Genomic DNA, 16,933 nt, shown 5'->3' with positions numbered 1-16,933 from the left:
TGAAGACATTTGGGGCTTTATGCCAGAACACACACACACACACACACAATATGAGCAGTCAGCAGCTTTTATTTTGAAAAATGACACGATTTACAGCATTGTGTTACCAAACGTCAACCAAATGTTCGACCAAACGGTGTCCAGCATTATGTCTGTCTGTGTGTGTGTGTGTGTGTGTGTGTGTGTGTGTTGTGTGTGTGTGTGTGTGTGTGTGTGTGTGTGTGTGTGTGTGTGTGTGTGTGTGTGTGTGTGACCGTGTTTCTGCGAGTGTGTGTGAAAGCTGCAGCGTCTGTGTGAGTTTCGTCAGAGTCGATCCCCGAAAACTGAAAACAAGAAGCAGAAGACAAACAGAAGCTCGTGTTCAGCTGCTGAAACAAACAAACTCATCATTTAAAAACATTACTATCATTATTCTTTAATACTAATAATGTTTTAATGACACTATCAAATTAAAATACCAAACCAGTCATTATTTTTTTATCACAGTCTGATATAACTGATTATTAGAACACATTAAAGAGCCAAACTGATGAAATGTAGGGTTTAATTAATTTCCTGTATTATTTTACAGGCTTTTATTTGTTTGTTTTTTCAACATTAAATGCAAATTTTATTTAAAAAAGGTCCAGTAAATCACAAATTTTAACCATTAAATGGAAGTTGAAATCTATCAATGAATATACTGGGACACTAAAGATTTTTTTACATTATTCACTTGCTTAATGGTCTCGAATGTTGAATTACAGTGAATTCTGTGTAAAATAATACAAAAAATATACATCATATTGCTGAATGTAACATTAAGGGAACTTTCTGTTTTCTTACACAAACTTTAAATTTTATCTAAAAATTAAATAAATCATTTTTAAAAAATGGTAAAAAGTCTCGCAGGAAATTTTACCAAACATCTGCCATCATATTACAGTAATAAAATTAAAATAAAATGTAGTTATTCAACAGGTATGACGCAGTATTAAGGGCCACATTTAGAAAATAAAAAAAAGAATTATGAGAATAAAGTAAATATTGAATTAATGACGAGAATAAACAACTTTATCCTCATAATTTCTTAAATCTTTTTTCTGACTTTAGTCTCGTAATTAATAAAATATTATAGACTTTACAGACTCGTAATTAAAATTTTTTTTTTCTAAATGTAGCCGTAATACTCTGTCATAAACAGTTGTATAGATTTTTTTAATACAGATATTTACTGTGTATTATCTGTATTTTTAAAGAAATGATCTGTAAAATAACTTACAGTTGTTTACTGTTATTTGTTATTAAGATTTATTTTTTATTTTTTACAGTGTATAAAGCTGAAAGGTTAAAATCTCAGCTGCAGTTTTTTTGCTTATTGACCAAAATAATGGGAGGACGAAAACACAATAACAACATTTTCAGATTCAGGTGTGTGTGTGTGTGTGTGTGTGTGTGTGTGTGTGTGTGTGTGTGTGTGTGTGTGTGTGTGTGTACATACTGTAAATACGAGCTACTGTGACAATCTGTTTCCTGTCGTGTGACTGTGAGAAATGTTTTTGATGAATTAATGTTTATGATGTTTGTCTCATTTATCCGGATTAAATCCAGATTTTTCACATTTATTTACACTGGTCACATACGATTCGGTTGAAAGCTCCGGAAAAAAGCCAGTAAATGGACCTTGAGATGAGATTTTAGGGTCCAGAACGGTTAGAAACATCTTTCATGTTTTGTTTTTTTTATGTAACATTGTATCAAAACTCAACTGTCGACTGGTCTAATGTGGAGGGGGCGGGGCTTCGTCTTTTCTGGCCCCGCCCACATCTGTAACTATAGAAACAAAGCAAAAAGTAAATAAAAAGGAATTTTTCATTATTATTATTATGAAAATATCTTACATGGTTTGAAAAGAAACAGAAAAATTGCTCATTTGTGTTTGTAAGAACTTGTAAAACAAATGTAACATTTTATCAAAACTGTTGTTTCTTGGCTCCGCCCACAACTGGAACCGAGAAACAAAAAATTAGCTTGAAAGCTTCAGAAAAAAGTTAATAAGTGGACCTTGAGACTAGTTTTTGAAACTTGTGAATTCTTAGAAACACGTTTTCTACATCTTTTAATTTTTTTAATGTAACGTTTTATCAAAATCTGCTTGTTGACTGGTTGTAATATGTTTTGGGGGGCGTGGCCTCATTGTTCTGGCTCCGCCCACAGCTGTAACAGAACAAAAACTGAGTAAATAAATAAGAATTTATTATTATGATTAAGATATCTTACATGGTTTGAAAAGAAACAGAAAAACTTGTTACATTCTTAATTTCAAATGTAACATTTTATCAAAACTGTTGTTTCTTGGCTCCGCCCACAACTGGAACCAAGAAACAAAAAATTAGCTTGAAAGCTTCAGAAAAAAGTTAATAAGTGGACCTTGAGACTAGTTTTTGAAACATGTTTTGCTTTTTTTTAATGTAACGTATTTTTCAAAATCTGCTTGTTTTCTGGTTAACTTCAAATGTAACATTATTGTTTCTTGGCTCCGCCCACAACTGGAATCAAGAAACAAAACTGAAATTTGGTTGAAAGCTCCAGAAAAAAAGTGGACTTTGAGACTAGTTTTGGAAACTTGTGAATTCGTAGAAACACGTTTTTTACATCTTTTCATTTTTTAATGTAACGTTTTATCAAAATCTGCTTGTTGACTGGTTGTAATATGTTTTTGGGGGCGTGGCCTTATTGTTCTGGCTCCGCCCACAGCTGTAACAGAACAAAAACTGAGTAAATAAATAAGAATTTATTATTATTATTATTATTAATAAGATATCTTACATGGTTTGAAAAGAAACAGAAAAACGTGTTACATTCTTAATTTCAAATGTAACATTTTATCAAAACTGTTGTTTCTTGGCTCCAAGAAACTAAACTAAGTTTTGGTTGAAAGCTCCAGTAAAAAGCTAGTAAATGGACCTTGTGAATTTGTAGAAACTCGTTTTTTTTTGTTTTTTTTTTAATGTAACATTTTATCAAAAATCTGCTTGTTGACTGGTTGTAATATGTTTTTGGGGGCGTGGCCTCATCGTTCTGGCCCCGCCCACCAGCTGTAACCATAGAAACCAACGAGCATCGACTGAGTGAATGTCCGCTGTGTGTGACGGTTTAACTTCAGCACTTAAAAATGTAAAAAAAAAAAAAAGTACAAAGCTTTGTGAAAATCCAACATGTTTCCTCTTTGTGATGTAACTTTTGTAAAATATTTGAATGTTTTTTCAGTTTGTAAAAGTGTTAGTTTGTGTCGTTCAGCATATAAAAGGACTTCCTGTCTCCTGGTGTCTGTGTGTTATTGTGACTCATCAGGATAAAAAAAGACGTTTGATTTGAATTTTTCATTATTATTATTATTATGAAAATATCTTACATGGTTTTAAAAAAAAAACAGAAAACTTGCTCATTTGTATTTGTAAGAACTTGTAAAACAAATGTAACATTTTATCAAAACTGTTGTTTCTTGGCTCCGCCCACAACTGGAACCAAGAAACTAAAAATTTGGTTGAAAACTCCAGGAAAAAGTTAATAAGTGGACCTTGAGACTAGTTTTTGAAACTTGTGAATTCGTAGAAAATATGTTTTGGATTTTTAAAAATTTGGGGGGCGTGGTCTCGTTTTTCTGGCTCCGCCCACAGCTGTAACAGAACAAAAAATTAGTAAAAAAGATTTTTTTATTATTATTATTTAAATATCTTACATTGTTTGAAAAGAAACAGAAAAAATGCTCATTTGTATTTGTTTCCTCTTTGTGATGTAACTTTTGTAAAATATTTGAATGTTTTTTCAGTTTGTTAGTTTGTGTCGTTGAGCCTATAAAAGGACTTCCTGTCTCCTGGTGTCTGTGTGTTTCTGTGACTCAGAGTGATGACATCACTGTGACTCATCAGGATGAAAAAAGACGTTTGATTTGAGCCGATGTGACAATAATCAGAGCGGCGTGACGACGAGTCGAGACGTTTTTCAGCTTCATTAACGTTCTGTGAGCTGCTGCTGCAGCTTCTGACTCACCGTCACTTTATTTTTATCACACCACGAGTTTCAAAGCAGGAAAATACAAGTTTCATGACCTGATTCTGGAACAAATATCTGGAAATCAACTCAAGTTCATTTAATCTGAAATTCAAGGTACTTTATGTAATTTTCTTGTCATTTTCACCGTTTTAAACACATAAATTTGGTCTCCGTTTGGTTAACACAACTAGCTGCAGGGTCAGAAATATCACAATAAACAAACAAGAAAAACACTATTTCTGAATGTAAAGTTAAAGCAGCTTTCAGTTTAAATTTAATGTCAAAAATATAAGAAACTTTAAGAAAAAAAAAAGGTTAAACATCTGGCAAAAGCTGCCAAACACTTCCTGTCATATTAAAGTAAAAAAAAAATACATTACTTATTCTAAAGATATATATTTGTTAAATACATATATTTACTGTATATTAAAGACATTTTCTGGACCAAAAATGTCACAATAAACAAACAGAAAACAAAAAATGACCACAAAGAGACACAAACTGATTATAAATAGATCCTGAATAACCAATGAAGGATGCAAAATGGCTAAAAACAACACAAAGTTACTACAAATAGACACAAAATAATTACAAATAGATTCAAAAACCTCAGTTAAAGATGCAAAATGACTGAAAACACACAAAAAACAACCAAAAACATGTAAATACTAACTGAAAATGAGTAAAAATGACAATGAAATAAGCACAAAGAAACATTAATCACTAGAAATAGATGCAACAATGACAACAGAGACACAAAACAGCTGCAGCCACAAACAAACAAACATGATGATCTAATATAAAATGATTCTGCAGAATAAACTAACAAACAGGATAAATGAACATTAATGCAGCAGGAACATGAATTAACCTGGAGACAGGTGAGTTTCACCTGCTGATCTAACGAGGATCAGCTGCAGAACATAAAGTTTCAAGAAGAAGAAGAAGAAGCAGGAGAAGAAGAAGAAGAAGAAGAAGAAGAAGGAGAAGCAGCAGAAGAAGAAGGAGAAGAAGAAGAAGAAGCAGAAGAAGAAGAAGGAGAAGAAGAAGAAGAAGCAGAAGAAGCAGAAGAAGAAGCATCAGAAGAAGAAGAAGAAGAAGAAGGAGAAGAAGAAGAAGAAGAAGCAGAAGAAGCAGAAGAAGAAGCAGCAGAAGAAGAAGAAGAAGGAGAAGAAGAAGAAGAAGAAGGAGAAGAAGAAGAAGAAGAAGCAGCAGAAGAAGAAGAAGAAGAAGAAGGAGAAGAAGAAGAAGAAGAAGAAGGAGAAGAAGAAGAAGAAGCAGCAGAAGAAGAAGGAGAAGAAGAAGAAGCAGCAGCAGCAGAAGAAGAAGGAGAAGAAGAAGAAGAAGCAGAAGAAGAAGAAGAAGGAGAAGAAGAAGAAGAAGCAGAAGAAGCAGAAGAAGAAGCAGAAGAAGAAGAAGAAGGAGAAGAAGAAGAAGAAGAAGCAACAGAAGAAGAAGAAGAAGCAGAAGAAGAAGCAGCAGAAGAAGAAGAGGAAGAAGGAGAAGAAGAAAAAGAAGAAGAAGAAGGAGGAGAAGAAGAAGAAGAAGAAGAAGCAACAGAAGAAGAAGAAGAAGAAGCAACAGAAGGAGAAGGAGAAGAAGGAGAAGAAGAAGAAGAAGAAGAAGAAGGAGGAGAAGAAGGAGAAGAAGAAGAAGAAGAAGAAGAAGAAGGAGGAGAAGAAGAAGAAGCAGCAGAAGAAGAAGAAGGAGAAGAAGGAGAAGAAGAAGCAGAAGAAGGAGAAGAAGGAGAAGAAGAAGAAGAAGAAGAAGAAGAAGAAGAAGAAGCAGAAGAAGAAGCAGAAGAAGAAGCAGAAGAAGCAGAAGAAGAAGAAGAAGAAGAAGAAGAAGAAGAAGCAGAAGAAGAAGAAGGAGAAGAAGAAGAAGCAGCAGAAGAAGAAGAAGGAGAAGAAGGAGAAGAAGGAGAAGAAGAAGAAAAGAAGAAGAAGCAGAAGAAGGAGAAGAAGAAGAAGAAGAAGAAGAAGAAGAAGAAGCAGAAGAAGAAGCAGAAGAAGAAGAAGAAGCAGCAGAAGAAGAAGAAGGAGAAGAAGGAGAAGAAGAAGCAGAAGAAGGAGAAGAAGGAGAAGAAGAAGAAAAGAAGAAGAAGCAGAAGAAGGAGAAGAAGAAGAAGAAGAAGAAGAAGCAGAAGAAGAAGAAGAAGCAGAAGAAGAAGCAGAAGAAGAAGAAGAAGCAGCAGAAGAAGAAGAAGGAGAAGAAGGAGAAGAAGAAGCAGAAGAAGGAGAAGAAGGAGAAGAAGAAGAAGAAGAAGAAGAAGCAGAAGAAGAAGCAGAAGAAGAAGCAGAAGAAGAAGAAGAAGAAGAAGAAGAAGAAGAAGAAGAAGCAGAAGAAGAAGAAGAAGAAGAAGCAGAAGAAGAAGAAGAAGAAGCAGAAGAAGCAGAAGAAGAAGAAGAAGAAGGAGAAGCAGCAGCAGAATGTTTGGAGGAGAGTCACTGAGAGTTTAAATCGATCAACAATAACTGAGAACATTAATGATCGCTGAGTCATCGTCTGAACACTATTATATATTTATTTTACTATTCTTATTTTAAATGTTCTTATTATTATTCTGTGGTTGCTGAAGCTGCTGATTCTTCTTCTCTGGCTGATTTACCCCGTTAAAATAATGCACGATTTGTTTTTAGGTTATTTATAAAAAAACTAAACTTGTTGACAGCATGACACACATCTACAGTCTGCAGAGTAAGACATCACTGTGGAAATATAGAGAGGAAGAAATTAAAGAAGAAATAAGTCATTCTGGAAAAAAAAATGGAAATATAAATATATGAAAATAAGCTAAGAATTATAGAAAAATAAATACATTCAAAAATATTTTGATTGAATAAAATTGAAAAAATAACATTACAAAAATATCATATAAATGAATAAATAAATACACTTTTTGAGAAATTTAAGTAAATAATAAAATAATACATTTCTAAAATCAGTATAAAAATAAATACTAAAATACAAAAAAATGTGGGAATATAACAAAAAGTAAAGAATAGGCTAAATAAATATATTATATAAATACATATAACAAGTAATAACATATATATAATTCTTAGTATTTTAATTTATTTTAAAGTATTTCTGTATGAAGTGATATATTTCTAATGTGGGAATGTATTTATTTAAAAAACATTTTATTTTTTTATTTGTTATATTTCCATTTTATATCCAGTGTTTATTATTTTGTTTCATTATATTTCACCATATTTACTTATTAAAAATGACTTATTTATCCTTCCCCATATTTCTATAATAATTGTCTTGTTGTATGTTGGATTTCTTCTTCTCTTTTTCTTTTATTGCTTCCTGTGTGACAGAGATAACGAGTGGAGCAGTTTGTCTTTAATCTGATCAGATCATAAAGTGATAAAGGAACAAAGGAAGGAGTGATGAGGAGAGATAAGAGGAGAGGAGAGTTATTATCAAACACAAATCATTTCATCTTTCATTTAACCAAGCAGCAGAAAGGTCAAAGGTCACAGAAACAACAAACCACGCTGCAAATATTAAAAACTGTCATCGTCTGCATTCAAAAACATATATTTATATATGGAAAATAGAAAATTAAAAGTCCAGTTAAAAAAAGTATATAAAAATAATAAATAAGTAAATAAAATGTGGAAATATTTAGAAATAAATGATAGAATAAATAAGTAAATAAAAAAATGGAAATAGCACTACATAAACAAAAATATTATTAATGTACATATATATATATGGAAATTAATAATTCAGTAATATAAAAAAGTAAATAAAACATTTAATATGTAAATAAAAATGTGGAAACATTTAGAAATAAATAATACAATAAATAAGGAAATAAAAAAATTGAAATAGAACTACATAAAGAAAATTATATATATATATATATATAGTTCAGTAATATAAAAAAGTAAATAAAATATTAAATATGTAAATAAAAATTGTGAAATGTAAGAAATAAAATAATATGGAAATATGGAAATATAAATAAATAAATAAACAAATATTATATATGAATATGTATGGGAAATTAATAATTCAGTAATATAAATAAGTAAATAAAATATTAAATATATAAATACAAATTTGGAAATGTAAATAAATAAATGAATAAAAGGATTCGTAAATAAAATAAAATTTATAAACTACCTACAATAATATTATATTATAATATTTTTTTTTAAATGTTTAAAAGTGTCAAAATATTTATAAATAAAATATATACATATACATGGAAAATTCAAAATACAGTTATATAAATAATAAATAAAAATAATAAATACGTTTTTAAAAATGTGGAAATGTATAAATAAATAAAATATGACAATATTTATGAATAACATAATAAAACACTTGGTGTCTGAATTCAACTCTTTATTTGTTTGAAATGTTTTTGTTTTTTTATTGCAGAAAGAATGAAAACATCAACAAACAGCTGATTATAACTGAACCTCTGAACACTTTTATTGTCTTTTAAAGAATCCGTCCAGTTAATTTCCGGCGTGTCGGAGTTTCTTTGTTCTTCATCTGGGAACTCTTGTCTCTGTTTTTCTGTCTAATTAGATTCAGATCACAAAGTTCTCTCCAACAAACTGGCGAGAAAATCGCTCACGATTTACAAGCTCGTAAAGAGGAAACATTATGTTTAATTTCCCAACGAGAGAAAAGAAACCATCAGATTTAAAGGCTCCTCGTCTTCACGCTGCCAGCACTTTAATTAAATTCCGGCGGTCTGAATCTTTATCTGTTTATTGTTCGGTTTGGTTCAGAAGTGAGCAGAAAGTTTGTCAGAGCCACTTTTGGTTTTTACTCTCCAACACTTTTATTTTATTCCCAACACCAACCCGACCACAGCCGCCTGCTGGAGTTCCTGGAGCTTTATAATAACTCAACGTTTATCATCTGAGGCGTTAAATCTACTGACACACACAAACCAACCAGCTACTATCGCTCATTTCTACCCTCAAACACCAAAAATATCCCTCGTATCTGATCAACACGTGCTGGTTCGATGTTCTAACAGATTAGAGAGGCCAGAGAGTCACTGTCAAACAGAAATTATTGTTTTTTTATTCACAGAAGCAGCAGAAAGTTCAGAGAAACTCGACACGATGCTGCAGATATTAAAGACTGTCGTCTGCATAAAAATTAATATACAGGCCAACCATGAAGTCTGTTTACAACGTAGAAACCTTCAGCAGCATGTTTCCTGCTGGCAGCTCAACTCTAAAGTTTTGGCTTTTACACAAGTTTCCATGTTCAATTTAATGCATCAACTGTTTTTCAGAAAAAGTAAAAACACCTCGACCCAGTGTAGTAACATGATTTTACTTTTTTTGCACATATTTTTCAAATTTTGCAGTGTGCATTCAGCATTTTTAATGCAATCTTTTATGTGTTTTTGTGTGTTTTTTGTAATTTTTTCTGTGTTTTTTATATTTTTTATGTTTTTGGTGTGTTTTGAGTGTGTTTCTGTGTTTTTTGTATTTTTTGTGTGTGTTTTTTGTAATTTTGTGTGTGTGTTTCTGTGTGTGTTTCTGTGTGTTTTCTGTGTTTTTCTGCATGTTTTCTGTGTTGAAAATGTTGATCCAGTAAGTCAAAATGAAATAATAACCAGGTCATATAGGTGAGGTTGTGCTGAAAACAATGACAGCAACACGTCATAATAAAGATGTTTAAGTGGTTTATATACAAACAAAATGAAAAGGAGTCAAAAACTGACAAAAGAGCCCCAAACTCCAAAAGGTTAAAACAATTATTACTAAAGCAAACGAACAGAGAAATATGTGGAAGTTATTAGAAGATGAGGAGCAGATATTGAAGTTTTTTTGCCTCATTTATTCATTCTCTGTCTCTGTCTCCAAACATTTCTTGTGCCGTGCATGAATTGACGGATGTGACGGTGAATCTCTTCAGACTCAATTCTGTAGTTTCGCTGAGTCTGCAAATCCAGTCAGGTTCCAAAATTATGTAATGCATTTTTGTGTCTTTTTTTTGGCAATTTTGTTTCTTTTTTTTGTTGTAATTTTGTGTCTTTTTAAAGTAATTTAGTGTTTTTTTCAGTCATTTTGTGTCTTTTTTAAGTAATTTTGTGTCTTTTTTTGTAATTTTGTGTCTTTTTTTGGTAATTTTGTGTCTTTTTTAAGTAATTTTGTGTCTTTTTTTTGTCATTTTGTGTCTTTTTTTTGTCATTTTGTGTCTTTTTTTAAAAATTTTTTTTTTTTTTCTGTCATTTTGTGTCTTTTTTAAATTATTTAGTGGGTTATTTTTTTTTTTACTAATTTAGTGTCTTTTCTTGGTCTTGTTGATTCAGCCTCCAGTGGCCTCCAGGTAATTAGAGTTTGAGCCCCTGATATAAACTCTCCTGTCTGTTAATAAATGTCTCCTCGGAGGGACAGACGAGGATGTTTGATGAAGAGAAGAAGAGTTTAAAGTATCTTCAGTCCTGCAGCTCCACCTGGTGGACACACAGAGTGACTTCATGTTCCTCTTCATGTTGTTGTTGTTGTTGTTGTTGTTGTTGTTGTTGTTGTTGTTGTTGTTCAGTCTGTAGCTGCTTGTTGTTAAAATGAATCAGAGGAACAGAAGTTAAAGTCGCTGTGGAAGATAAAAGAAGATTAGATATGATAATCATTTATTGATCTCTGAAGGGGAAATCCAGGTTTTGCTGCAGCACAAAGAGAGACAGAAGATAAATACAGAAACCACAATAAACACTTTCAGGGTTTATACAGATAATAATAATAATAATAATAATAATAATAATAATAATAATAATAATAATAACAGAGAAGAAACAAAACTGTGACTGAAATACAGAAACTATTACAAGTTCAGTGAGTTCATCAGAATAATAATATAAAGTATTTATGATATATTACAGTAATGAACTGTATGAGGTCAAATAAATAGTATAAGTAATATAATAGCAGTGATACAAAGTCATATAATATAGTATAATATGCATACAATATAATGTCCTATTATTATTATTATTATTATTATTATTATTACTACTATTACTATTATATACATATATATATATATATATATTTATAGTTTAACAAATATTTTAAAAAGATCTTTATATAGTAACAGGTGCAATGTCATTGTAGTAAAAAAGCTATGAAAAATAAAATAATTAATAAAACAATATAACAATATAAGTATAGTTGGCATGTAATATAATATTAATAATAATAATAATAATTATTATTATTATTATTATTATTATTAATTGTCATCATCACGTCAAAATAATAATAATAGTAATAATAATAACAATGATTATAATAATAATGATCACATATTGTGATATTTAAATATCATGGACCCCATATTTTAATAAATAATAATATGATTTTATTTATGCAGTACGTTTTCTAACCTAAATGTTAGAAAATTGCTCTGTAAAAGGAAATTAAACCAGACAAGAAGTAAAAAAGAAAAAAAGAAAAAAGAGAGTAATATAAAATAAGAATAAGGTCAAAGGACATGAGCACAGAATAACATCAACTAATAAAAACAGGATAAAGAAACATCATTTTCTTCACAGAAACAAAATCTGTTCACAAATATGACAAAAATAAATACTGAAACCAGTTCTGTTAGACAGCAGATGTCTCCAGGACCAACACACACACACACACACACACACACACAAAAGATAAAAACGACACCAGCTGTGATGTCATGTCTGGTGAATATTTCCACAACTTTAGATTTAAGGTTTAAAATGTTTTAAATGAATAAATGTGAGTGAAGGTCCTCACAAGTACAGCAAATCAAACGTGTGTGTGTGTTTCTGGTGTGCTTCCAGTAAGACGGTTTATGGCTTCATCACACACACACACACACACACACACACACACACACACACACACACACACACACACACACACACAGCAGGTGTGTCAGACCTGCGTCAGGTGTTTTTTCTGTTCGAAGCTCAAAGTTCAGACGGACAGAGACGATCCTCAGACGCTCCGAAAAACAACAAGAATTCAACTGTAAAACAGGAATAAAGCTGTGAAACTAAACCACAGAAGAAGAGAGAGGCGTCTGGAGGCTCTGAGGGATTATTATTGATCTGTGACATCAGATGGATTATACCTGAAGAGCAGCTGATCACCTGTAGAGACCAGAGAGGGATCAGGGACTGGAGGCCATCTTGGAGGATCCGACAGGTGAACAAACAGATCTGAGCTGCTGTTTAACAACACAAACCACTTCATTTCACCTTCTCTGTTCTCGTTTTGGTTGTTTTTTAGTGGATTATGAAGATAAAGATCAGAAAATATGGATGAAAACAACTGAATTTAAGAAAAACAAAGCATTTCGTTTTTCAAAATAAGACTTATTATGGGCTAAAAGGCCCGTTTCGGGCTTACGGAACAGAGCGGGTCGCTCTAAAAATAGCACACACGTCATTATACAGACACGTACAGTTTGTGGTTGTAAAAAAAAAAAAAAGCTGTAGTTTCTGTGGATTTGTGCTACAGATCCACTGAGCTAGCCTACATTACCTAAACAACATGAGTTCATGAGAACCTTTATTGTCATTGCACAGGGCAGGACAACAAAATCAGCCATCAACTCGTCCAAAACGTATAAAAACACACAAACAATATGAGAGAGAGGTGAAGAGAGAGAGATTTGGGGTGTGTGTGTCTCTGTATGTGTGGAAGTTCGAGTGTGTCGGCCTGAGACCCGCCATGGTCCAGTTACGTAAATAACCTTCTTCTCAACATAATTTAATGTGTTTTCATGAAATATTCATTCATTCATTCATTATCCTTAACCGCTTGGTGGGGTCCAGCCTGGACAGGTCTCACACTGTAAAAAGTGTTTGTAGAAATTACAGTAAAATGCTGTCAAATTGCATGAGAAATACGGCCTATAATAAAAAATTGCATATCACCATAATAGACACTTTTAATTACTGTAAATCACAGAATAGAACAAAACTTTTGAAAGACACACAGTTTTACTGTAAAAATATTTTTTTAAATCATGTAAAATGAATGGAGAAATACCATATTGTCTCAAGGACACAATTACCTTTAAATAAAGGGACTACTCAGTCTAAATTACAGTTTTTGCTGATATTTACATTTAAATTTACAGTAGAAAAAACCCACTCACTGTAATTTTTACGGTGAAATTCTGGCAACCACAGCTGCCGGTATTTTACCGTAAATTTAACAGATTATTTTTTACAGTGCAGACACATAGAGACAGACAACCACGCTCTCATTCACTCCTACGGGTGATTTAGAGTCACCAATTAAACCAAAGTTTTTGGACTGTGGGAGGAAGCCGGAGTGCCCAGAGAGAACCCACGCTACTACGAACTTGCAAACTCCACATAGAAGAGCCGCAGGCCGGAGTCGAACCGGCGACCCTCTCGCTGTGACCACTACGCCTCTCTGTAGCTTTCATGGAATAATTTCCTTTGCAGCACGATTCATATGATATCCTACAAAATGTGACGTCAGCTGTTGTTATTGTTCTGCTTAACCTCTTCTATATTGAGTTCTGTTTGTTTATAATGTCTGTCCTTGCAGCAGCTCCTCCAGGACCCTCCTGATCCTCCTCCTGATCCTCCTCCTGGCTGCAGCGCCTCCTGCTGGCAGCATGGAGCCTGCAGCAGGCCGGCTGCAGCTGCAGGTTCTGGGAGAGAACGAGGCGCTGCAGCAGTTCTTCAACAGTGAGCTGTTATACTTGTTATCAGTCTCATAGCTTCATCTACACCAGTAGTTCTCAACCTTTTTGAGTCGCGACCCCCAATTTAACATGCATGTTGTCCACGATACGAAACGAATTTTGGACAAATAATGAAGAAGACAACAACTGAAACATCTCTCTGTCTGTGCATTTATATATATTTTTATATTTTATTGTTACTATTGCTATCAGTTTAAAGGTCCATTCTGACCTCCTGAGTGTGTAACAGTCAGCTTCAAGCCAGAGACTCCTTGGAAAGTAACAACTTGATACTTTGGGATTTGTCAGGAAAGACACAAAATTACCCAAAAAAGAATCAAACTGACCACAAAATGACACAGAATGATCAAAAAAAGACACAAAATGACAAAAAAATTACATGAAATGAAGCTAAAAAGGACTCAAATTGACCACAAAAAGACACAAAATGACCAAAAAAAGGGGAGAAATGAACAAAAAGACACAAAATGATCAAAAAATGACACAAAATGATCAAAAAAGACACAAAATGACAAAAAAAGAGACATTAAATGACGAAAAAGACTAAAACACATTAACACTTTAACACAGAGACAGAGCTGACTTCCAAAATGATTTGGCGACCCCAATTGGGGTCGGGACCCCAAGGTTGAGAACTACTGATCTACACTCCTGAAGAGAATTCATAATAAGCTGTAAAATGGACCGGATCACTTCTGCACGGACAGAAGCTGGTTTGATCTCCCACTGTCAATCAAACTCCTGACTTCCTGTTGAAGGCTTTCATTATAACTGGTCTTACTGCCAATGAGTTGACTCCTGTCTGTGGTTTAGTCTTTGGTTTTAGCATCTCCATGTGTCAAAATGTATGAATCAGGAAGGTTTTTTTTGGGAGAAGCTGCCCAACCCCTTATCTGGATGGTGCTGCTTTTCATTTGGCCTCTACAATGATCCCTGTCCAGATTGTTTGGATCCTCTTGGACCCAGTAGACCCTGTGGAAGGGGAGGTGGGGTACAAGAACCAGCAAGATAACCACACAAGGGGGAAACAAGCAGTAGCACAGCCCGAATTTCAAGAGCTTCTGTCGGAGCTTAAATGGAGTTTCCAGGAGCCCTTGAGAAGGTAAAAGGGGCTCTAGTGTTCCTTGAAGAAGTTCTTTGGTTCTTGGGGAAGATCCAAGAAACACTGGGGGGTTCATGTGGCCTTCAGGACGTTTAATAGGTTGTTGAAATGGTTCGTTGGGGGTTCAAGTGGTCCTTGAGGTAAAGATAGTTCTTGGTGGGCTCGTGATGAAGGTTGCCACATTCCCAATGCATGGTACAGCACAGCTTTACCCAACCTGACTCACTTTTTGGTTTTTTTTTGCAAAAGTTGGGGATAGTACCTGATACTTCTTTGGTAGCACCTGAGTCGGGCTCCAAGCAAGTTGAGCCGATACGAGATGACTGGATGGTGGAGTTAAAACACTGCAGATCACCGATCAGAGACAATCATCACCTGCATGATACTGGACGTCCTCAACAGCTCACCACAGATTTTTTATAAAATGGCAGCCTTAAAACTACCCTGCAGAACTGACGTGCAGATATTGTTGCAGTATTTAGAAAACATTGAGTATTGCATTGAAGGATCTTGCTCACATTGAGTTGGTTCTATTAAAAAACGAAATAGAGAAAAGCACTTGGTGCCAAAAGTGAGCTGAGCTGAAATATGGCCCTGAAGAGGACCGTCCATGATTAGAAAGAAGTTCTACTGGTCATTTAAGAGGTTCCACTGGACCTTACAGAGGTTCCAGAAATCCTAGAGGAGGTTCCACTGGACCTTAAGAAAGGCTGAGGGGTTCTTAGGGAGTTTCAAGTTGTCCTTAAAGTGGTTTCATGGGTCATAGAGGTAGATATTAATCAATAAAATGGTCTTTCCCTGAGATCTTGGAGGAGCTGTTCCAGTGATCCTTTAATAGGGAAGTCGCCCAAGAGTTCCGGAGCTCCTTGATCAAGTTGTCGTTGTCCTCAAGGAGTCTTGAAGTCCAAGGGTCCATGATCTGGTCCCAGTTGTCCTGGAGATATTGTAGTCAACTCTAAGTTGGTTCCAGTGATCCTTTAGAAGATCAAGTGGTCTTTAAAAAGGTTCCAGGCCTCCTTGATCAAGTTATAGTTGTCCTTGAGGAGATCACTTGTGTTCTTGCTTGGTCCTTGTGGAGGTACCAGGAATCCTTGGGGAGGTTTAACTGGGTTCTAGGGTTCTTAAGGAGATTCAGGTTATGCTGGAAGTTGTTTCACGGATTGTAGAGGTAGATCCTTTGAAGAAGAAGTCTCACTGTGATTGCTGTGGGTTCCTATGAAGTTTAAATGTTCCCTTTCTGGTGGTCTTTGAGGACCTTTATGTTGTCCTTAAGGTAGTGGTCCTCATGGAGGTTTTTGGGGAGATCTGATTGGTTCTTTACAAAGTTCCAGGCATCCTTGGGGAAGCTAAAGTTGTTCTTGAGTGTTTTTAATTACATCATCTTGTTGCAGTTGTTTGTCTGTAATGGTATCATGTTTTTTTTTTAATGGAGAATTGGCGCCAACTGCTGCTGATCTCAATGAACCAACTCCTAATAATCACAAAACAGTAATGGTTGGAAACAAACATTCAGTTGCATTTAGTTTTTCTGATTTTCTTGAAATTTGGTTAAAGTTTCTAGTACATTTGGATGGAACCCTGATTAATGATCCAGAATCAAAACCATTAATTAAACCATGCTGAATTCATCAAACTAGTTCTACAAAACTAAAACTTAAGCTGATTGGGTTTTCACTGATATTTAACTTTTTTTATAAGCTATATATTATCTACTTTCTAAGAATTACCACTTTTAAAATGTCCAAAGTCATAAATAACCTCTCACACTCTTAAAATACAATCCAGAGGGTCAACAGGCCACTCACACATACAGTATGTTATCTTCTAACTTATCCTCCATCTTCCTGTTGACATGAGGGTCAAGAATAATTGATTAACTTGCATGTGTGTGTGTGTGTGTGTGTGTGTGCAGGTCAGGATGTGAGCGGTGTGTTGGACAGTTCTGTTGCCGTGGATACGAGCATCCTGGAGCAGTACCTCAGCAACGACATGGACCCCAACAGCTTGTAAGATTCACACTTATACACTTCCACCTGAATCAATCACTCTGCTGGAAATAAGTCAAGAAAATACCATTTC

Source organism: Centropristis striata, chromosome 22 (genome assembly GCF_030273125.1).
Source record: "Centropristis striata isolate RG_2023a ecotype Rhode Island chromosome 22, C.striata_1.0, whole genome shotgun sequence".
NCBI lineage: Eukaryota > Metazoa > Chordata > Actinopteri > Perciformes > Serranidae > Centropristis > Centropristis striata.
The sequence above is the reverse complement of the archived record's forward strand: the minus strand, read 5'-3'. Positions refer to the sequence as shown.